At 45.3% G+C, this 23247-nt stretch overlaps 1 protein-coding gene and 1 long non-coding RNA gene across 4 annotated transcripts in view; one reads left to right on the forward strand and one right to left on the reverse strand.

Moving 5' to 3' along the window:
- The window catches only part of NXN (nucleoredoxin), a 149541-nt gene that overhangs the window by 118632 nt on the left and 7662 nt on the right, over positions 1-23247 (reverse strand). The gene's annotated exons all lie outside the window — the stretch shown is intronic.
- On the forward strand, positions 19138-21595 carry LOC141370381 (uncharacterized). The gene is made up of 2 exons (XR_012374375.1): positions 19138-19481; positions 21234-21595. It is a non-coding gene; the product is annotated as an uncharacterized lncRNA (long non-coding RNA).

Raw genomic sequence — 23247 nt, forward strand, 5'->3', positions numbered from 1 at the left:
AGCGGGGTGAAGGTGGGGAGAGAGGTAGGAAGGGAAGGAAGCCCCTTTCCTCATTCTCACTTCAAAAACACCAAGCTTTGTTTGGGGATTCCCACCGAGTTCATATTCCTCAATCTTAGAAACGGAATAGAAAAATCCAGAAATGCTTGGGTCAAATTTTTTAAATTGTGGCCAAAAGGGTCAGTGTTTTCTTTCAGGCAAGGGCCGCACTGGGGGATATTTCAAAACCAACAATAACAAACCACCTACCAACTGTGAAACACATGGAGAAGAGAAAATTGGGTGCAAAATGGAAATGGATTTTTCTAAAATGGAGTCAGATGCCCAAAGGGCTCACCAGAGAACTCTAGGAATGGCTGCCTCAGTAATGAACAACATACCAGTGATTTGTAACAGCGAGCATTTCTCTTTAAAGTACTTGTGGAAAGCGCCAAAAGGGGCTGAAAACCCTTTTCTCAAGCCTTTAGTACTGTGACAAGTCCCTGTGACAAGCCATGCCCTCTGTCACCACCCTGGCCCGTGCCCTCTCATTAGCTTCCCAGGCTGCTCTGCCCTGCTCTAATTCTCCAACAAAATCGTACCAGAATAATTTTCCTTAAATACCACAATCATCATCTCAGGCCTCTGCTCAAAACCCTTTAATGGCTGCTTAAATCATCATACATCCAGGGTAAACTTTCTAGCCTGCTTCTCCAGCCCCACCCTCAGTGCAGACTTCTAGTCCTCTACTCCCAGAAAGCACCTCCAACCCGGGCCCTCTCGGGACCCGGGTTCGAGTCCCTGGTCTGACTTTTACAGCCGTGTGGACCAGAACACTTTTGTGACAGGAGGAGGCCTGAGCTTGAATGCCACAACGGTCACCTGTTAATCTGCATGGCTTGGGTAAATCCCTTTGCTTCTCTGAGCCTGTCTCCTCCCTTGAAAAAAGTGGATTAACACCACCCACCTCCCAGGGGTGTTTTGTGGGTAACATGGAGAAGAGTCTGCACAGCACTGGCCCGGTGCTCAGTCCCCGGCAGGCCCATTCTCCCTCCGTGAGATCACTCATCCTGCAGCCCTGCTGGACGCGCTCTGAGGACCGCCAAGTGCTATGCGGACAGCATGTGTTATGACCACTTTAGCGCTCACACTGGGACCTCTGCCTGAAATGTTCCTTCTCCCCTCTCCTCCCAGGCCACAGCACGTCCTAATTTCTCGGACCACTCCAGGGGGCTTGCCTTCCGACTCATTCCACAAGGTTCCACATGGCTCAATGCCATCTCTGTTTTTCATTGCTTCTCTGACCCAGGGAGGGCTTTTCCTCCAGAAGAAGACCACAAACTCCCTGGAAACCATGTGCTTCAGACTCCCGAGTGCTCCTAGGGCCTCCCTGTGCAAACCCCCCACCCACAGACGCCCTATAGGCTACCAGGTACAAACAGCACAGCGTTAGGAGTTGCTACTCCGCTGGCAGCCCTTAAGGCCAAAATCACCAAGAGGCCACCCTTAGATGTATCGCTTGACAAACACAGTTTAAATGTTAATTAGCCAACAACACTTAGAAATCGGAAGATACCACATTTTCTGAACATTTTGGAAGATCTGACCTCCTGGCTCTGCATTCCAGAGTGGCTACCCCTTTGAGATGAGGGATGCTCTCACCAGTTCGGCCCCGACTCCCTATCACCTCCACACGGGATGGAGCTGAAGCAAAACCGAATTACTTTTTACTCCTAAATCTCTACGAAAAGCTAGGAAATAGAAGATACATGAGAAAGGATGTACGATTCTAGACAAATGGGCAAGGACCATGTTTCTTTGCAGAAGTCCCCCATTACAAAGAATCGAGGGGTCCAGCACAAGTGCCTCAAAGTGGACCACAGGCCCATAGCTCACACAGCTGCCCCAACACCTCTACCTACCCTCAGCTGTCAGGGGCAGCCCCCTCCCATTGCTCCCACTACTTAGCTCTCGGATGACTTTGGTTTTTTTTTAACCTTTTTTCTCTAGAATCTTGTCAATTCTGCCCTTTCACAGAAATGCTAACCTTTCAGAGATGATCAGCCAATCAGGAGTTCCTCTGGGTTGAGTCTGCAAACCACAGCCTGGAAATGTCCCTGGGGTCCTGGGACCTTGGCTGTTTTCACCCTGTTTGGCTGCTCAAAGGGCTCTTTCTTTGCTGCCATAGACATTCTTTCCTGGGGTATGGAGAGACTGTGTGTGTGTGTGTGCGCGCGCGCGCGTGTGTCTGTGTGTGCGTGTGTGTGTGTGCGCGCACGTGTGTGTCTGTGTGTGCGCGCGCGTGTGTGTGTGTGTGTGTGTGTGTGTGTGTGTGTGTTGGGGAGCTGGGTTAACTAAAAGAAGACAAGGGGTTGATGGGTTGTATGTGCTTGAAAATTCAGAAGGCCATCTTCGGAGGACTGAAAGTTTGAACCATTCTCCTGAATTCTCTCTTTTCTAAGAGTGTTGGTGTGCTCAAGACCCTAGCCTGCCCTATCTCCAGTAATACCCCAGCTGAGAAATTCCTGCCAAAGACAGGCCATATTTGCTTCCAAATGTGCCTTAAAAATGTGATTAACCAAAAAAAAAAAGTGATTAACCAGGTGATTCTGCCACTTACTAGCTCTGTGGACACATCTTTTCATCTCTCTGGGCCTCAGTTTCCTCATCTGTGAAATGTGGGTGATAGTGCCTACCTCACAGGTTCGTGTGAAAATTAAACGAGGCAGCACATGGAAGTACTTCCCATGATGGTCCCCCTCGCTTGGAAGAAGCCTCCGTGTGACAGCCTGGGTCAGTCACTAGGCCGTTCAGCACAGCCGCGGGGGCAGGTTCTGGAAGCAGAGGGCCAAGCTTAAATACTGGCTCAACCACTGATCAGCGTGACTGGCAAAACTACTTAGTCCAACAGTGCCTCCCTCAAAGATTATGTTGAGACGGGGAAACCGAAGGGACCCCCTGAAAGGAAAAGCTGTTTTTCTCCTTTGCCTCTTTTCCTGCTTCTTTTCTGGCTAGGACTGGCACCCCCGCCTTCCACCTGCCTTAATGAACGTCTACCTTGTAAAGGCCAGGGAATTAATGATTTCTTTGGAGTCTTCCAGCACAGGAGAGAACATCTAAGGAGAGTCCAGTAAGGGCCCCATGAACGTTTTTCTTTTTTTTTTTTTTGTTTTTTTTTTATTTTTTTTTTTTATGTTAATCACCATATATTACATCATTAGTTTTTGATGCAGTGTTCCATGATTCATTGTTTGTTCATAACACCCAGTGCTCCATGCAGAACGTGCCCTCCTCAATACCCATCACCAGGCTAACCCATCCCCCCACCCCCCCATGAACGTTTTTCAAGACCACGGACTCCAAATACCTTGAAGCAAGACCCCTGGCCCCAGGGCATAAATGACTTATGGAGGACCTCTGAGCTCTCGTCTTTGTTCAACCAGTTCCTAGATGCCTGAGAGGACATGGACACCAGACCACTGTCCTCAGTAACAACTCCAGACCCAAAGCAAAGATAAGACTCACGCTCCTTTTTCTTTCCAAGTCTCCCAGATGCTCTGTATTTGCTCTCCCTAGATCTTCAATAAACTCTGCTCTTACTGCCTCTCAGCTCACATTTGATTTCCATCCTATAGGAAGCCAAGGGCCATTTTGGCTGGTCCTGTGGGACCCCACTCAGGGTCCTCAGACCCGGCCTCCTGCATCAGTGTGAGAATTAATTAATTAATTAATTTATTTATTTATTTATTTGACAGAGAGAGAGAGACAGCGAGAGAGGGAACACAAGCAGAGGGAGTGGGAGAGGGAGAAGCAGGCTTCCCACCGAGCAGGGAGCCCGATGTGGGGCTCGATCCCAGGACCCTGGGATCATAACCTGAGCAAAGGCAGACGCTTAACGACTGAGCCACCCAAGCGCCCCTAATGTGAGAATTTAAATAAATACATACAAAACACTTTAGGGCCTGGCAGACTGCACACCCCATAAATGGAAGCTATAATTCTTACCCTTATTATGATTCTTTATTTTCAGCATCCCCTTCATTTATGGGTCTCATTCTAGATCACAAAGCACTAGATACCTGAGTATAGTGGTGACCTAAAAGCGAATTAACACCAATAACCATCAGGGCCTGTCTGAGACGGACCAGAGCTGCACGACTACTGGGTCTCATATGGAAAGGAAGGATACATCTCACAGATACTCTGGACCCTACATGTATGAAGGATGGACCACGAAACTGTACCCACTCACTTTCTTAAACATTATGGGCAGGCAGAATGGGGTTCCCATACACTCAACTAAATTTTATATATGCGTGTCCTATGTCCCAGGCACTGTGGTATATGCTGGGAACATAACAGTGACAAGCATGGGGAATATGCATTTTTAAAAAGCTCCCCAGTTGACTCTGAATATCAGCCAAGGTTGAAAACTTACCACTTGATGTTGCACTTGGAATAAGCTCTTCAGGCAAATCTAACAGAACTAGGTTCTGACACCATTCCCTGTCTCTCCCCACTGCCCTCTGAGGTTGCGAAGTGTATTCCCTACAAGAATATGGGATCCACACTTAAGAACAGAAAGAATAGAGACTAATTCTCCTCTCCACTGGCCTCCTTTGCTAGCACTACCCCCTTCCTCAATTTGGAAAAGGGCAGCAAAGTGAAGCCCCTTCAGCCCCCTGAGAGGCTGGGGACTCAGCCTGAGATCCAGCCTGGGAGCAGCAGCTGCGGCTGGTGTAGGCAGACATTACCCATCCTGAGGCCCCAGCGTGCAGGCCCAACACCTTGTGACAACAGCCATTTGGCCAGCAGCTTCTGGGAGAGGATCAAGCTGAAACCAAACAGCTCAACAGCCAGGAGTAATTTGCCCCAAGTATCGGTCCTGCTTGGAGGCAAAACCATTAGTAGGTTGATGACAGCCTGATACGTGAGAAATCATTTTTTTTTTTTAAAGAAGCATTGCTTAAAAGAAGCCCTTTAACTCAGAAGGCAGTTCCATCCACCTTACAAATTCAGTGCCCTCTGAATACACATCCATCTGTCACAGCAGGGAATCTTTTAACTAGCAAAAGAGCAAGAGAAGGAATTCAGATCAACATCGCGGGCTCTAGCAATAAAGCTTGGTGCCGATTCACTCCTTTCCCTCAAGGCAGGAAAGAATCAAGGAAGAATTTCAAAATCTTTTTATACAATTAAAGAAAGGGATTCGGTGGGGGAAGGGAGCAAGGACAGAGATCAAGAAACTTAAGGTTTGCTATTTTCAGCTCAAAATAAATCATAAGAAAGGACTAGAAGGTGTGATTTTATTCTTAAGATCTAATCTAAGGCAGGAACAGTATCGAGTGTTTGGGGGGGGGGCTGAATAAACGGTCAGGCCAGTCCCAATCTTCTCTCCCCTCCTTCCGCCCCCAAAACAAAACCAGAGCTTGTCACATGCTGCTTCCAGAATTTTATAATCTTAAATTACAGCTTTCAAATAATTCAGATTCCACTTTTTTTTAAACAGTCTTCCCGAGTTTCTTTTTTTTTTTTTTAAGATTTTATTTATTTATTTGAGAGAGAGAATGAGAGAGAGAGAGAGCATGAGAGGGGGGAGGGTCAGAGGGAGAAGCAGACTCCCCGCCGAGCAGGGAGCCCGATGCGGGACTCGATCCCGGGACTCCAGGATCATGACCTGAGCCGAAGGCAGTCGCTTAACCAACTGAGCCACCCAGGCGCCCCAGATTCCACTCTTAACAAACTTCAGAGATGTGAGGCAGATGACAAAGAAAATCCAGCAAAACATATCCAAAGAACTGTACACAACCTGGTAACAGAGAAAAGAACAAGACCATACGGTAATTTTGGCACAAGAGGAGGCGCAAATCACACGCCAAACCAGTAAAAAGGGCTCCATAAGAAATATACGTACATGGGGCGCCTGGGTGGCTCAGTCGGTTGGGCGTCTGCCTTCAGCTCGGGTCATGACCCCAGGGGGTCCTGGGATCGAGGCCCGCGTCGGGCTCCCAGCTCAGCGGGAAGTCTGCCTGAAATCCTCTCCCTACCCCACTTGTGTTCACTCTCTCTCTAAAATAAATAAATCTTAATACACACACACACACACACACACACACACACACACACACACTCATGATTTCCCCAAATGACTTTAGCATCCACTGTTGTAATGATTGTTTTCTAAAAATCTAACTTACATGGTCCAATCACTGTTTATGAAGCAAACGCAAAGTAAAATGGGTAGAACCCTAGTCCTGTGCATTATTAAAAAGCATTTCCTTGGCAGAGCCAATTAAGTTCTTTGAAAACACACACCCATGGCCTGCTGGGCAATTTCAAGGTCTACAGGTACTAGGACCGGCGGCCCAGGGCTGGGATGTGTTTGGTGCTTCCTTTCAGCAGAGCACAACTACATTTTCGTTTGTCCTTCTCAGAGAGTCCTTCCTTAAATCAGTGACAAAAATGTACGTATGCTAATCTACGTTCATACACACATAAATCAACCTGCGCGCACGCGGTTTAAGATGCATCTCCTCCCCCCAGAAAGCTTTTTTCCTTATTTTAAGATGTACTAGCTCAGCAGTCCCAAGATTAGAACTTCCTAACGATTGCAAAGTTGGAGATGAAGTGGTGTAGCCACAGTACTCAGGAACCAGACTGCAGTTTCTGCTGCCTCTTCTCTCCGCGGAGATGGCCAAGTTCTCTTTCCGCAGACATGGGTGGTTAAATCCAGAGTCTTTTTCAATAAATACATTTTAAAAATGTGAGCCAGGAGGTGTCTGTCAGCTGTGGGGAAACAAACCTCCTGCTTACAGGCACTCTCCTGGCAGAGGGTGGCAACCCCGCTTCCATGTATGGAAGTGAACGAAAGCAGTAAAACCTCAGGCATGAGTCTGGGCAGGGCTGGGGGGTGGGGGCAGCATTCCTCACGGTAAAGCCAGCCCTGCCACCCTGCCCTTGGCCGGGGGTCCCACGGATTCTCTAGTGGAATGGCCATAAGGGCAGGAAGGATGGGGAGGCAGCAAAACAACGGACCCAGCCCAGTCAATAGCCAGGAGGCACCCAGGAAGGGGAGGCTGGCTCGACGGAAGGAGCCAGGCGGGCCCAGGAGCAAAGGCTGAGCCCGGAAAACCAGTGCGCTACTCGGCTCCCACATGTGCACTGACCTCAGCGCACTGGAATGCAGAATTCTCCACAATTTGCCATCCATCACCATTGCTCTCACAGGGCCGGCACTAAAGGAAGGGCAGATTTTTGTGTGTGGTCTGACTAAGGCTGAAAGGACAGTGCCCCACTTCTTGCCAGGGAAAGTGTGGAAGTTGCAAAAAAGTTCAGGTCACAGTGGGCGGGGGAGGGGCTGAAGCTGCCCTGCAGGTGCCACTTACTATACGACTCTGGGTCAGTACCTTCAGGGCTCTGTGCCTCAGTATCCTCGTCTGTGCAATGGGGATAAGAACAGCAGGTGCCCCATGGGGCTGCTGTATGAAACCTGTTGTGCTGTGCCCGGCACAAAATAAATGGTATAGAATGTGAAGTACTGCTACTCACAATAATAGAGTGTAAAGATTGCTTACTGAAGACTGAGAGCACCCTGCCTAGATGTATAAATCCAAGTGTTACTTTGCAAACTTGCCTTATATTTCACGTTCAGTTAGTTGCTCACCCCCTCTGTGATACACCTTCCCTTGGCTCTGTGATGCCCCACTGTGCCCCTTCCTTTGTGCCTTTGCTGTCCTGTCCCCAGTTCCCTGCCAGTGCTCCACAGGACCTGCCCTCAGGCCACCTTCTCTTTCCACACACTCTCTGGAAATCTCAGTCCCTCTCCCGGCTCTATTTGCTGGTGACTCACAGGCCTTTCTGAGGCACAGACCCACCTCTCTGTAGACAACTGAACATCTCTACCAGCTTTTGCTCTCCCTAGCCTCCCCTCCAAACCAACACCCTCCTATTTCCGGTCTCAGCTGGTGACATACCTCGATGCCATTAACTCCATCCTGTCTCACTCTGTCTTCGCTCAGGCTGCCATTAACAAGACACCAGACACTGGGGGACTTTAACAGCAGACATTGATTTCTCACAGTTCTGGAGGCTGGGAAGTCCAAAATCAAAGTGCTGGTAGATTCAGTGTCTGGTGAGAGCTCTCTTCCTGGTCTACAAGACCTGCTGCCTCACATGCGGGTGTGGGGAGAGCAAGCTCTCATCTCCTCATAAGGGCACTGATTCCATGATGAGGGCCCCATCTCGTGACCTCATGGAAACCTAATTACCTCCTGAAGGCCCCATCTCCAAACGCCATCACACTGGGGGCTAAGGCTTCCACACATACATTTGGGAGGACATAAATACAGGCATGCCTTGTTTTATTGTGCTTCACCTGACTGTGCTTTACAGATGGTGCGTTTTTTAATAATGAAGGTTTGTGGCAAGCCTGTGCTGAACAAGTCTACAGCGCCATTTTTCCAAAAGCATCTGCTCACTTTGTATCTCTGTGTCAGATTTTGGCAATTCTTGCAGTATTTCAAACTTTTCCAATATCAGTATATTTGAATTGCTGCAATCTCATGATAAAGCGTTAAGTTTTTATCAACTGGATGAAGAGCTGCTTCTTATGGATGAGCAAAGAAAGTGGTTTCTTGAGATGGAATCTACTCCTGGTGAAGATACTGTGAAGACTGTTGAAATGACACCAAAGGATTTAGAATATTACAGAAGGTTGGTTACTAAAGCAGTGGCAGTGTTTGAGAGGATGGACTCCAGTTTTGAAAGAAGCTCTACTGTGGATCAAATGCTATCAAACAGCATCACGGGCTACAGAGAGATCGTTCTTGAAAGGAAGGGTCAATCGATGCAGCAAACTTCATGGTGGTCTTATTTTAAGAAATGGCCACAGTTGCCCCAGCCTTCAGCAACCAGCACCCTGATCAGTCCACAGCTATCAACAAGACCTTCCACCAGCAAAAAGATTATAACTCACCGAAAGCTCAGATAGGGTTTGCATTTTTTAGTAATAAAGTATTTTTAATTAAGGTATGTACATTTTTTAGACATGCTATCGCACACTTAACAGACTACAGTATAGTACAGACATAACTTTTATATGCATTGGGAAATGAAAGAATTCATTTGACTCGCTTTATGGCAGTGGTCTGGAACAGAGCCTGCAGTGCCTCCACGGTCTGTCTTCGGTCCACAGCAGCCTCCAAAGCCAGGACACGGCCAAGGGTTGTATCTCCAAATGCTTCTCAGACCCACTCCCTCCCTCCCGTCCCTTCCCCACTGTCCTGTGTAGCTCCCTCACCATCTTTCCCCCTCGGTCCAATGTTGTCCATGAGAAATGCGGACGGTTCCGCCTTAACCGTGGTTTGATTTCTCAACTTTACAACGGTGCGAAAGCGATACACATTCAGCGGAAATCGTACTTCAGATTTTGAATTTGGGTCTTTTCCTGGGCTGCCGATATGGGGTGCATCCTCTCTCATGAGGCGGGACAGAGGCAACGAGCCTCAACTCCCAGCTGGCCATGCGATCACCGGGATGAACAAACCAATACACTTAAAACTATTCTGCACTCATACAACCATTGGTTTTTACTTTCAGTAGAGTATTTAATCGATTACAAGAGATAGTCAACACTTTATTACAAAACAGGCTTGGGGCGCCTGGGTGGCTCAGTTGTTAAGCATCTGCCTTCGGCTCAGGTCATGATCCCAGGGTCCTGGGATCGAGCCCCGCACTGGGCTCCCTGCTCAGCGGGGAGCCTGCTTCTCCCTCTCCCACTCCCCCTGCTTGTGTTCCCGCTCTCGCTGTCTCTCTCTCTGTCAAATAAATAAATAAAATCTTTAAAAAAATAAAACAGGCTTGGTGTTCGATGATTTTGCCCAACTGTAGCCTAATGTAGTGTTCTGAGCATGTTTAAGGTAGGCTCGGCTCGGCTATGACGTTTGGCAGATTAAGTGTATTAAAAGCATTTTCAACTTACGATATTTTCAACTTATGATGGGGTTTATCACAGCAATCTACCTGCAATTTAAAGCTTTTTAGTAGCCACTAAAAAGTGGAAAGAGCCTGGTGAAATTAGTTTTGATAATATATCTTACTTAACCCAACACAGCCAAAAGATTATCATTCCAATATGCATTGATTAAAAAAAAAAGTATTAATGAGATAGCTTACATTCTTTTCTTGGTACCATTCTGACATCTGGTATATATTTAACACGGCACATCTCAGTCAGGACTAGCCGCATTTCAAGGTCCTCGATGTCACACATGGCTAGAAGCTATTGGACAGCGTGGCTGTGGTCTCTTTCTTTCCCTCAAGTCCATTGTCTACATGGTCACGATGGTTATCTAATCTGATTATGGAAGGTCCCTTCTTAGAACGCAACAGTGGCTCCCATCAGGACACAGTCCTGCACCCTAAAGCCCCTTCACCTTCTGCTCCCTACTTGTCCATCCAGCCTCATCCCTCACCCTTTACTCCCCCTCCCCCCTCTCATGCTAGGCTCCAGCAATGAGGAACCAACTGCAAAATGCAGATTGTGTAATAGCGAGTATGGTATGATATTAATTTTTTTAAGATTTTATTTTATTTTTATTTTTAAGGTGCTCAGTTGGTTGGGCGTATGCCTTTGGCCCGGGTCGTGGTCTTGAGGTCCAGGGTTCAAGCCCTGTGTGGGGCTCCCTGCTCGGCAGGGAGTCTGCTTTTCCCTCTCTCTCTGCCCCTCTCCCCCTCTCGTGCTCTCTCTCTCAAATAAATAAGATTTTATTTTTAAGTAATCTCTACACCCAATGTGGGGCTCGAACTCACAACCTCAAGATCAAGAGTTGCACGCTTCACCAACTAAGCCAGCCAGGCGCCCCCTAATTTTGTTTTAAACATATTTATGCACAGATATCTATAAAACGTGAGAGTACAGATGACAGGTATACATTTGCATAGAAAAAACTCCAGAAAGACAGGCACCAAAATGTCAGAAATCATGACCTCTGGTTGGCGGAATCTGGATGATCCTGAGCATGTTTCCTTTTTGCAAATTTGTATTTTCTCATTTTTTTTTATAACCCCACAATTAAAAAAGGTAGTGGGAATAAAGGAACCTGCTGAAGGCGTGGGCCCTAAAGCCAAGCACAATTAAATTACAAAGGCTGCTTTGTGTGTTTAGCATCATATACTGGAAAAATGGGTTCGGTCAATCATTATTCATGAATTCCGTATTTGTAAATTTGCCTACTTGCTCAAATTTATCTGTAACCCTCAAATTGATCTAGTGGTGCCTTTGTGGTCATTCACAGACATGCACTGGTGAAAAATCTGAGTCACCTGCCTGCCACACGTGTCCCAGCAGAGGTCAAACTAGGCAGCATGCGGCCTTCTTGCTTCAGCTCATCCTATAAACAAGTGTCCCTTGCATGGTCTGTTTAGTGCCACATTTTTCGCATTTCTGTGCTTTCTGTGGGTGATCTCACTGTTTAAAATGGCCCCCAAGCATCATGCTGAAGTGCTGTCCAGTGTTCCTGAGTGCAAGAAGCCTGTGTCGTATCCTAAGGAGAAAGATAAGCTTCGCTCAGATACGGGTTATACTGCTGTGGTCGTAAGTTCAATGTTACTGAATCGACAGTCTGTGTTGAATGCGATGTCATAAAGCAGAAACACGAATACAACAAGCTCTGTGCGTGGTCCCCGGGGAGGGAGGTGACCGCGAGCACACACACGGTCACCACGGCTCCGTGCCACATCACCTCTTTGGAGAGCAAACTGCAAAGCACCGCTTCCAGAAGACTGTGCTGGGTTCCTGAAAGTATTTTAAAGCACACCAAGATGATGCATTAATAAGAACTGGCTTGAGGAATGATTCCCACCCCGAAGGTTCAGGACATCTAAATTCTCCCTCTAGTGCAATAGCTGGTCTGGCCCAGCAGCCCCCTTTCCAAACTCGAGGCTGCAGCCAAGTGTGTGTCCAGGGGAGGGCTGCTCTGTGCTGACTGGGCTCTTCTCTACTCCAGCTTCCATCCTCCTGCTCAGGTCGGAATGACCTCCTGGAGACACAGGGCAGGTTCCCGCGACCCCAGGCCCCGTGGCAAGGTACCCGGGGTTCAGGTCCCAGTGATCCCTCAACACGGGAAGGGCGCTAGCTGCCTGGACAGGCCCCAAGATAACATGCCCCCTCTCCCTTCCCCGCTGGCCCAACAGGAAAAAATACTGTGGCCGCCGAGTCACCCGAATGGAATTTCTCTTTCACACTTAGGAACCTCATCAGCCTGGACTCACAAATCGAAACACCTGGCTCCTTTTAAATTCCTTTCTTTACATCTCCCATATTTCAGCCTTGCTAATCCCCTTCTTAAGTGCTCAGTGCTGTTGTTCGGTGAAGTAACGTGTTTGTTTTTTCAGCGATGAGTTACAGCCACTTGAGGCTTTCCTCAGGGGAGGTCTGACCGGCACCCCGGGCCTGACCCCAGCCCTTCCACAGGAAAGTGGCTCAGCTCTCAGGCACAGGCTCCTAGGACCGGGAAAATCGCAGTCCGTCTGTCTAGAGGCCAAGATCCACAAAATCACTCGAGAAAAATAGGACTGTGGCATTTCCCTCTTTTCAGGATGCTTATCTCTCTGGGCTACAAGCAAAATTTGGCAATGTCCTGCGGACGCTGCTGACCATTTTTTAAAGTGCTACCAGGAAGAATATCAAGGAATATCACAGACCCAGCAGTAGGAGACCTGGAACCTAGAGGCTGGTCAGCAATGTGGCTGCGTTCGCGCCAGGCCTCAGCTTCCTCAGCTGTAAAGGAAGGGAGCTGCTACATAATCCCCAACATCCTTTCCAGTTTCACATCCAAAGACCCCACTGCCCAATGTTATATAATAAGAACATTTGTTTAATTATGATTCAAGCACAAATATATACAGAAGAATGTACGTCTCTGTTTAACTTTGCGACTTGCCTTTATGCTTGGAAATCCATTCTTTCTACCCGACTCCTGCCAACTCTTCGATTCTTAGTCCCAACCTCTTCATTCTTTCTTCCAATAAATATTTGTGCCTAATATTCACTAATAAGTTATACCAAATGGATAAAGGATGAATAACATAATGATGAAGGGCAGAGAGGCCCTGTCCTCAGCAACATTCTGGTCTGGTCGGACAGAACACTCAACAGTCACCACCTCCGGACCAGCTGCCATGGGCCATCTACCATGCTGAGGGCTTTTTAAATTCTTCGTCATCTCAAACCTCCACAGTGGCCCTACAAGGTAGGTACTACTATCCTTCCCGTGTTACAGATGGGGAAACGGACTTGGAAAGATCAGAGTACCTTGCCCTATCCTCCTAGAGGATAAGAGAGAAAGGTCTGAGCCAGGTCATCCACAAGAGGGGTCAGCCTCTCTGGCTGCTGTCTGACTAGGTCACAGCTGTCTGACTCAGTTCTTGAAGCTTCTGTTGGCAAGCCCATCCCTATTAGAATCAACTCACCAAACAGCATCCAATAGAGACTCTAAGTTCATATATAAATGTGTGTTTATATGCATAATATATATACCCATATACATATGCACACATACATATATATACATATGCATGTACACACACACATACAAATCAAAATTAAAAATGCCTTTGAGAGCAGGGACTTAGTCACTAATTTCTCTGCATCCCAACACTGCCTGAGGCAAACAAGACTGACCAAGGCTGGCCAGTGTCAACACAAAGCGACGAAAAGCGCAGGCTTGATTTTGTAATATGAGCGCATACTAAGTGAGAAATCCAGCTTGGGAGCCTCTTAGTCCCTGTCATTGCTCCCCCTCTTCCCAACACTATACAGTAGTGGAAAATTCCCAGAGACATTTCTTTTCCTTTATTTCACAAACAGAAGCCATTAACCCAGGGTTTCTTCTACATGATCTAATGAAGCACGTTAGAAAATGCATTTCTGCAACCTGGCTCACAATGAGGTTCTTGGGTTCGAGTTTGGCCTCTTTGGTATGAAGGCATCTGTTTCTTACTACCTGGCACGTCCGGAATCCAGACCTTCTTTTCTCATTCCAAGCCCAAACCCTGAGAGAGGCCACCATTACTGTGTAAGCAGCCAGCTTCCCAGAGTCTTCACGCATGAAATCGCCCCTCCAAATCCAAATCACCTGAAATGTATTCTCCTGACCACCTGCCAAAGGAACTTTTGTTTTCCTTATAAAAGGTAACAATGTTCTCCCTGAGCATGGGGAGCCTCCCTCACTCATCAGTTTCCAAACAGAGGTCTCTCTACCACCTTTCTCTCTCTACCCTCTCCACCGAGTACTTGGTCCTTGTTGGTCCTTATTCTTTCTGGAGCTGGATCAAATGAACTTGCTCCTTCTCAACTTTCCCCTTCATTCCCACATGGTTATTTATATCCAGAATCTTTCTCTCTTAATCCACTGGACTACCCTCCCCCTCATTTGAAAAGGTCACTTTCAAGGAAAGCTTTCTTGAAGTAGGTTGCCACAAGCTCATTCTTTTCCTCCATGTTACTTTGCTCAGTAAGATGCGATGGTGAGCAAGGTCACTTGCTCAACTTCTGAAAATGCCACTAAACTGCCAACAAGATAAAAGGGGGTAAAAAACCCTATGCTAAAACAAAGCATTCACAAACTAGATGCACACTTTTTCAGGCAAGAGCACCATTCTTTTCTTCACATATGTTTTCATTACAAAAGTGATTACATTGAGAGCATTTGTAAATCAGAGACCCACCACCATAGACACCACTACCCTAACATAATGATAAGCAATTTGGGGTATTTACTTCAAGCTTTCTTCTTATACATCTGTTTAAACAGTGTTATACTCTAATCATGGTATCTGTATAATTTGGCATCTTTTTTTGAATACAATATCTGAAGTATAGTTCTATGTTCCAGCAAAGGTCATTAACTCCATTTTTAATAGCAGTTCAACATGATTCTGAGACTGTAATTACTTAACCATTCCATAATGAACATTTAGTGTTTCCAATGTCTTAGTATTATTACACAGCTTAAAAGGATACCTTCATGAAGATAAGGTGAGGCAACAATCATTCCAGTTTTGCTCTAACCTATAGGATGTACATTTATTTAATCCTCATTTAGGACGAAGTGCTCAGAAAATATTCTCACTTCTAAACTAACACTCATTCCCTTTCCCTTCTTAAATCAAATTCCCTTTTAAAGGTCACTAGATCTTTGCAAAGTTTGCCTTTCGTAATTTCTATTAACTATTTATCTATATAATAAACCTATATAATTCCCATGGCAACCTTTTGATTTTTTGTAAGCAACTTGCATCCACGAACCTACAACTGAATGAGTTATAAGTTTTCTCAGCTGCCTCTTCTAGAAATGAGTAAGGAATGTTCAAGGGAAGGGGAAAAGCTGTGTGTGACATTTGATATGATGACTTTTGATGCAATATTTGTACATTTTTCTCAAACAACAGATGTATCCCAAAGATGTTGTAAAGGAGTTTTTTTCCCCAAGTGGAAGAAATCACTTTTTGAACATCTCTTAGGAGGTCACAATCTAAAACAGTTCAGCCTAATAAAATGAAGATCCTTCCGTAATAAAAATAACAGACATAATCCCTTACTTTATCTATTTCATAACTGTGGATTCTGGGGGTGATGGATTTTCTAAAAGTGCAGCACACTCAGCAAATAAAAACTGATATTAAATACAAGTTGCCTAGTACTAGTCACCACAAAAGACACAGCATAATACCAGTGCCCGGCATGGGGAAGTCTTTTGTCCCTGTATAAATCCGAATACTTGGAAGGGAAGAATGACAGCTCAGAGAATAAACCTCTTAATTTAACCAAATGGCAGGGCACACAGTGGAAATTCCACACACATTGTCTTCTCAGGGCTTTATGTCCATTCTAGAAGGGGCCCCTCTCCGAGGACAGAGAAAGCTGCTTTCAAAGCCCACCATATTCCGTGAACATGTCAGGCTAAGCCATTTCCCTTCTAGGGACAGTGGTGTTTGGGAGGATTCTGTTCCTTGTCTCTGTGTTGGGTTCAGTACCAAGGGAGGCAGTCTGCTTCTCCCTCTCCCACTCCCCCTGCTTGTGTTCCCTCTCTCACTGTGTCTCTCTCTGTCAAATAAATAAAATCTTAAAAAAAAAAAAAAAAAAGGCTTGGCTTAGGGGCACCTGAGTGGCTCATGGTCCCCAGGGTCCTGGGATCAAGGGGAATATGCTTCTCCCTCTCCATCTGCCCCTCCCCCCGTTCGTGTGCTCGCTCTTTCTCTCTCTCAAAATGAACGGATACCATCTTTAAAAACAAAAAAATAAAAAAGGCCTGGCTTAAAAAAAAGTATGTGTGTATCAGGGACACACACATATGTACATGCGTGTATATGCACAAAACACCCCTGAAAAGAAATACAAGACTGATCACGGTGGCCACCCTAAGGGAGGCAAGCTACCGTCAGCAGCGGTAGGGAGACTTCCTTACCCCTGCACGTCCTTCGTTTTATTTGAAATTTTATTTAACATGTGAAGACACTGTCCTTTCACAAAACAAAAATTAATTTCAAATGCTAAATCTACCTGTGTAAAAAATATGTAAGCATATACGTTCATATATGCAGGATATGTCTCTTTTTCTGGAAGAATATGTAAGACACTGTTAGTGATTATCTCTAGAAAGAGGATTATTTTTATAACTAAAAAATGAAATGCTGGCTTTCTCTTGCAAATGGGAAAAAGTTAGTAAGTGGAAAAATGGTGTTTAAGTCTACACCGAGTAAAGGAATATAAATGGCTTTGTAATGTGAACAGCAGTGAAACCATAATTTGTGCGATAGATGCACACCAACAAACCCCAGGCTCCTGGTGAAGGCACACCATGTTTTGTTCCAGGAATCCGGACTCGCATGGTAACTATTTTCTCCGCGGTTTTATCAACCAAAAACTAGGCTCCGATGACCTCAGAAAAAGTCACTAAGCCTTCACAGGAAGGCCTTGCTTCGAAAAGCGCTTCAAAACTAGAGCGTCCCACCACAGTCGCTGCAAATTAATACTCCCCACAGCTCCAAATGAAAGAGAATATGTTCAAGTGGTATTAAGTGGTATTTTACTATTAAGCACATTTGTAAAAGTAAAAACAATGCATCCGAGGGCTGAAGCCAGCAACCTTCTCTGCACATTTGGGAAAGTGATTTCCCCCAGGAAAAGTGTTTTAAGGCATTTAATTTCAACTCATCCTTGTGCCTAATGTGAAATTTCCAAATTCTTAGGTGCCACACTGCAAAGAGTAGAACAGGTTTATGCGTCACCTTAAGTAGGCAAATATACCTGGGTAAGAAAACAAGTCCATTTTAAAATAGGGTAAAATTTTCAAAATAAACGGAGTAATTCATCCTAAAAAGTCAAATATTAAAAATCTATCTGCACAAGGAAACTAGGTTGCTTTGTAGCTAGTTTCCTGTCTCTTGCTAATTTTGAAACAAAATGCCACACTTAATGAGCCAGCCAGATTCTCATCCTGCCTGAGCCCAATGGCATTAAGGAAAAGACTCCCTCAGGCTCTATTAGTGCCCTAATGAGACAGTGCAGGGAGGGAGGTATTGGGCTGGGGACGAAGCAGCCAGTGCTGCCACACAACCTTCAGAAAGGGCAGAATCTGGACATCCTGAACAAACAGGGTGCTCCCAACTACATACTAATGGGGTGTCTGGCCACAGCTCTTCCTATAGTGTCCTCTGCAGGAAACAAATATAGGCCCAGCCGACCTGGAAACTCTCCACCGGTAAGGTATGAATTACATCCTCAAGGGAGAAAATGTGCCCCCAAGATTACCCAACCCCAGCAATGATTTCTTCACCAGCAGCTACCAGATGGAAGGAGCACTGACGTTCAAATGGGCAAAAAGGGGGAGATTCTGCAAAACAACAGATCGGTGAAGTCGACATCAACCCTTCAACAGACCCTACAGCTTATTACAGTTATTAAACACACACTTCGGAAAAGAAATGATCAATTTAGAAGCAAGCATGGGTTCACTAAACAGAAATCACTTCAGACTATCTTTCCTTGAAAGGGAAACGGCAAATATCTAAGTTATAGCAAGCAATCTGATATAGCAAAAAGATCTTGACAGACTGCAGAAAATGATCAAATCTAAGTAAACTTATTCTTTCTTTAAAAATTTATTTATGGGGCGCCTGGGTGGCTCAGTCATTAAGTGTCTGCCTTCGGCTCAGGTCATTGTCCCAGGGTCCTGGGATCAAGCTCTACACCGGGCTCCCAGCTCAGCGAGAAGCCTGCTTCTCCCTCTCCCCCTGCTTGTGTTCTCTCTCACTGTGTCTCTGTCAAATAAATGAATAAAATCTTTAAAAAAAATAAAAATTTATTTATTTATTTGAGAGAGAAAGAGAGAGAACACAAGCAGGGAGGAGGGGCAGAGGGAGAGGGAGAAGCAGACCCCCCGCTGAGCAGGGAGCTCACCTTGGGGCTCGATCCCGGGAGCCCGGAATCATGACCTGAGCCAAAGGCAGATGCTTAACCAACTGAGCCACCCAGGCGCACCTAAGTAAACTTATTCTTGAGGATAACTGTTAGATTTGGGACTGTGTTCTCATTTGTTCAGGTATAAAACTGATGAAAAAAACTTTGGAGTTTTGGTTGACAAAAAGGTCAGTGAGTCAACCCAGTGTAATGTGATAGTCAGAAAAGCTAATGCAATCTCAAACTATGATGATGTAAGTTTAGATAATATCTACAACAAAGGAGGTAATAAGCTGACCCTTTGTGCTTAGGGCAGACCACCCTGGTGTCTGTGTTCAGGTTTGGGGACTCTTTAAGAGAGGTCCCAGACAATCTCGGACAGGGCTCAGATACAAATGGCCAGGATCGGAATGAAACCTGAACCCATTTCATATGAGAAATGGCCAAAGGACCAAAAGAATCTTCCATTTCAGAGAGAGAAGAGTTGTCTACAGTCCTTTATGGGCTGGCCAATCCCCTAGGAGAGAATGGCTGATGTCAGAATGGCCTTCTAAGGAGATGGTACTTCATGGTCACTAGAAATGCTCCAACAGAGGCTGACCACTTGCCAGGCACACTGCCATGGGGTTAGCACAGATGACTCGAGTGGGCATCTACAGTTCATTCTTGTCCCCTCCCCCTGGTAACACACTCTCATTTTCCTTGGTAAGCCCCTCCCACCACTTTCCTGATGCTCAGTCCACTTGGTTTGTGACCTCACCCTCCCGCTATACAGGTGTGGATATGACTTAGGCTTGGCCAATCAGAATATTACATACCCTGGCTATAGTGACTGGTCCTGGGACGGGAGGGTGACCAAGCTGGCCTCCTTCTGCTGGGGTTCTGAGAGGACAGGAAGCAAACCCAGAGCTGTGGTGGCCCTCACGTCAGTATGAGAGCAGCCTGCTGGAGGTCTAGGGCCCCCACAGAGAGAAGCAGAGTGGACAGATGGAGAAGGGCAGCCCGTCTAGAAAACTGCATTTGAGCCACCCGGACCTACAAGGTGATCAATACCTGGACTTCTCAGCGACAACAGCCTAGGATACTTGTGAACCCAAGAGTCAATATTCTATAGACCTTTATAGATTAAGGGGGGAAATATGGATAAAAAGGGGTTGGGAATGTGGCAAGAGGGCAGACCCAGAGAAAATTTAAGTGGAAGGAGAAACTTAAGGTTTAAGGAGACTTTAGAGACATAGCTACCAAATGCAATGTGTAGAACTTACCTGGATTCAAACAAATAACTGTAAAAAAAAATTATGAGATGATCAGAGAAATTTGAATACTGACTTGTATTTGCCGATATTAAGGGATTACTAGATTTTTTTTAAGGTATGATATGATATTGTGATTTTTTTTTTTAAAGATTTTATTTATTTGACAGAGAGAGACACAGCGAGAGAGGGAACACAAGCAGGGGGAGTGGGAGAGGGAGAAGCAGGCTTCCCGCGGAGCTGGGAGCCCGATGCGGGGCTTGATCCCAGGACCCTGGGACCATGACCTGAGCCGAAGGCAGACGCTTAACGACTGAGCCACCCAGGTACCCCAATACTGTGATTTTTTTAAAAGAGGTACTTAGTGAAATGTTTATGAAGGAAATGCTACATTGCCTGGGAGCCGCTTCAAAGTAATCCAATGAAGGGGACAGAGAGAGGGTGTACCTGAGTTGGTGATACTGCCATCTGGGTGCTGGGTACATAGGGGCTCACTGTGCTATTTTCCCTACCAGTGTGATGTTTGAAGTTTTCCATAAAAGTCAAAAAATAAATAAATGGCAGGAGAAATCGACAGAGATCAGACTCCGCTACCCCCTCCCGGCTCAAAAGTGAAATTGGCATCTGCTCAGGAAAACTGAGCAAGCAGTCAAAGAGATGGTCTAGAATCCTACCCATAACCAAAGACATTAATGTGTCATCAAATCAACAACTGACCAGTAATTATCGCTGTCTTAGTAAGAAACAGAGGAGAAGCAAGATTACATGACGGGCCACTAGATGCAAAGAGTCTAGGTGCTAAGCGTAAGAGAATGCTGAGGGTAGGAGTGATACAAAGAAATAAACGCTGAGAATTTTCCTCTCCTGCAATCTGAATAGCCATAACATAGGGACTGAAAGGGCGCCTGGGTGGCTCAGTTGGTTCAGCGACTGCCTTCGGCTCAGGTCAGGATCCTGGAGTCCTGGGATCGAGTCCCGCATCGGGCTCCCTGCTCAGCGGGGAGTCTGCTTCTCCCTCTGACCCTCTTCCCTCTCGTGCTCTCTATCTCTCATTCTCTCTCTCTCTCAAATAAATAAATAAAATCTTAAAAAAAAAAAAAAACATAGGGACTGAAATATCCAAGCGCCTGGGGTAAACATTTAAAAGGCATTTACTATGCACTTGGCACTGTTTTAAATACTTTTCGGATATTAACTCATTTAACTCTTAACGACAACCCTATAAGGTGGATACTACTATCTCCATTTTAATGACCAGGACCTAGAGACACACAAGTCAGGTAGCTTGCACCAAAATCACATTGCTCAAGAGTGACATAGGTGTGATTCAAACCGGGAAACCCAGACCCAGAGCCCATACTCTTACCCACTGTGCAAAAGATTCTAAACGTTCGCTCCTAATAAGGGAGAATTTGTGAAGATCCGTGGGTATAAACGCTTTTTTAAGCTGCAGCCAAGCCCGGGGCCCAAAGCGGAGAAAATGCTACATTCAAGATCATTCCGAGCTCAGAGGGTAACACTGTGATTTTTCCCCATCACAGGTTGTTCTGCCCAATCTGTATATTTCACATCAAACCCTGAAAAATGACTAACAGATGAGGCAGCTGTGCTGTGAGCCACCAGGATCAAAAGAAAACTGTCTTGACCTGATCACATTTAAAGGGGATAAAAGGCAACATCTTCTGATTTTAAGCAGACTACATCCATTCAGATTTTTATCCCTGGCATACTGACCAAAAAAAGACAAAAACTATACAACCGATTCATCTGGATAAAATTCTCGTAGGAAAACAAAGAGGGAAACCCTATCCCTAGAAGAGCAAAACGCACCACACCCTGTTTTACGATTATTCAACAAGGATCTGAGATAAAAGCATTCTTAACTGTAGAAATATTACTTGAATTTACCTGTGACTGGTGTCTGCATTGAAATAATACAATGGGGAGTAGGTGATAGATGTAACAGAAAGGAACGCTGGATTTTAAGCATAAATGGTTTTTTCAAAAAGGATCTTCTTAAGTATAGTTCATACAAAAATACACTGTATATCTGGTCCAAGAGTTATGACCAGCAAGCGGCAGAAAATTTATGTTTGCTTTTAATCATGGATGCCACAGAACAAAAGTTTCCATTACAGGGTTTCACTCGAGAATAACAGCACTCAAGCAACTTTCAATTACTATACTTCTTACTTGTCATAAAGCAGAAAGCACATGTTTGAGATTTTACTGGAAGTTAGAACAGCAGTTTCTGAAAACCTCATAAAAGGGAGGACTGATTTAGTCCTAGGATCTCGGCAGGATACCTGAAGTTCAATTCTGTCTCTGAACAAAAGCACTGTAGCAGCCCGCAGGCTTTGCAGAGGATGAAGGGGAGCTGGGGGCACTTCACTGGCTGATCTAAAAAAAGCCAAATCATTAAAAGGTCCTTAGAAACCACCACCACCGAAAGGCAGCAGCAGAAAACTTCTGGCTTTCCCGTCTTCTAGGCAAATGCTTTCAGCAGTTCAAACTACTTCTATCTTATTACAGGGTCTTCTATGCATATCGAGAGTGAATCCACACCAAAAGCCATTTGTTGGAAAGAAAACTTTCAGCTCCCTCCTCTTCCATGGAGAATGTTTGATGTGAACGTTTTGTAAGTCACAATTTCACGAACAGAAAGGGCCGAGGTGAATTTAAGGGAGTTCAGCCGAGCCCTTTCATCCGACACTGTGACCCTAATCTAATAATCGGTTCTCTTTGCTTCAATTCTCCAACTCGAACATACTTTGAAAAGTTAAAACGTTTAATATCTACTGATTACTAGTTGCTGGAAGATAAAATAGGCATGCATTTTGAGTTCCTTGGAAGAAAGATTCTTGAGAAACACAAACTATGAAATATAAAAGCATTGGATGTAAGTTTGCAGATAGAAGACTATTTTAATGGCCTAAGATTTTTGACATTTCAAAAGCACAGTGTAGAGTCTTTTCCTATTTTTGAGCACAGAATTACAGGGCAATAGAGTTACACGTCTATTTGCTTGTTAAGTGCTCTTTAAAGCACTCATTAAGAAACAAAAACAAACAAAAACACCATATACTGTGGATATATACAATTATACAATTCAATTAAGGCCCAACTCTAATATTAAATGTTAAAATCAAGCTCTGTAATAGTGAAAGCGTACATTTCAACTTACACGATGTGGAAACTACCATGTTTTCACGTTCCCAATCTAAAGTCAAATGCCTGTTTTCTGTGATCACATTGCCCGTGTCTCAGCACCTAAGAACTGATTATCTTCCCCTCCCTTTGGTGGGTTTCTGTCCTCAAGGAGCTTACGGTCTAAACGGAAAAACAAAACAAAACAAAACAGGGGTGACTGGGTGGCTCAGTCAGTTAGGCTCTGGTCGTGGTCGTGGTCGTGGTCGTGGTCATGGTCATGGTCATGGTCATGGTCAGCAGGAAGCCCCTTCTCCCTCTCTCTCTGCCCCTTCCCCCGCCCCTGTTCATGCTCTCTCTTGCTCTCTCCCTCTCTCTCAAATAAAATCTTAAAAATAAAAAAAAACA

Source organism: Callorhinus ursinus, unplaced genomic scaffold (genome assembly GCF_003265705.2).
Source record: "Callorhinus ursinus isolate GAN/ISIS: 27379988/994484 unplaced genomic scaffold, GSC_fseal_2.0 scaffold34, whole genome shotgun sequence".
Lineage (NCBI taxonomy): Eukaryota > Metazoa > Chordata > Mammalia > Carnivora > Otariidae > Callorhinus > Callorhinus ursinus.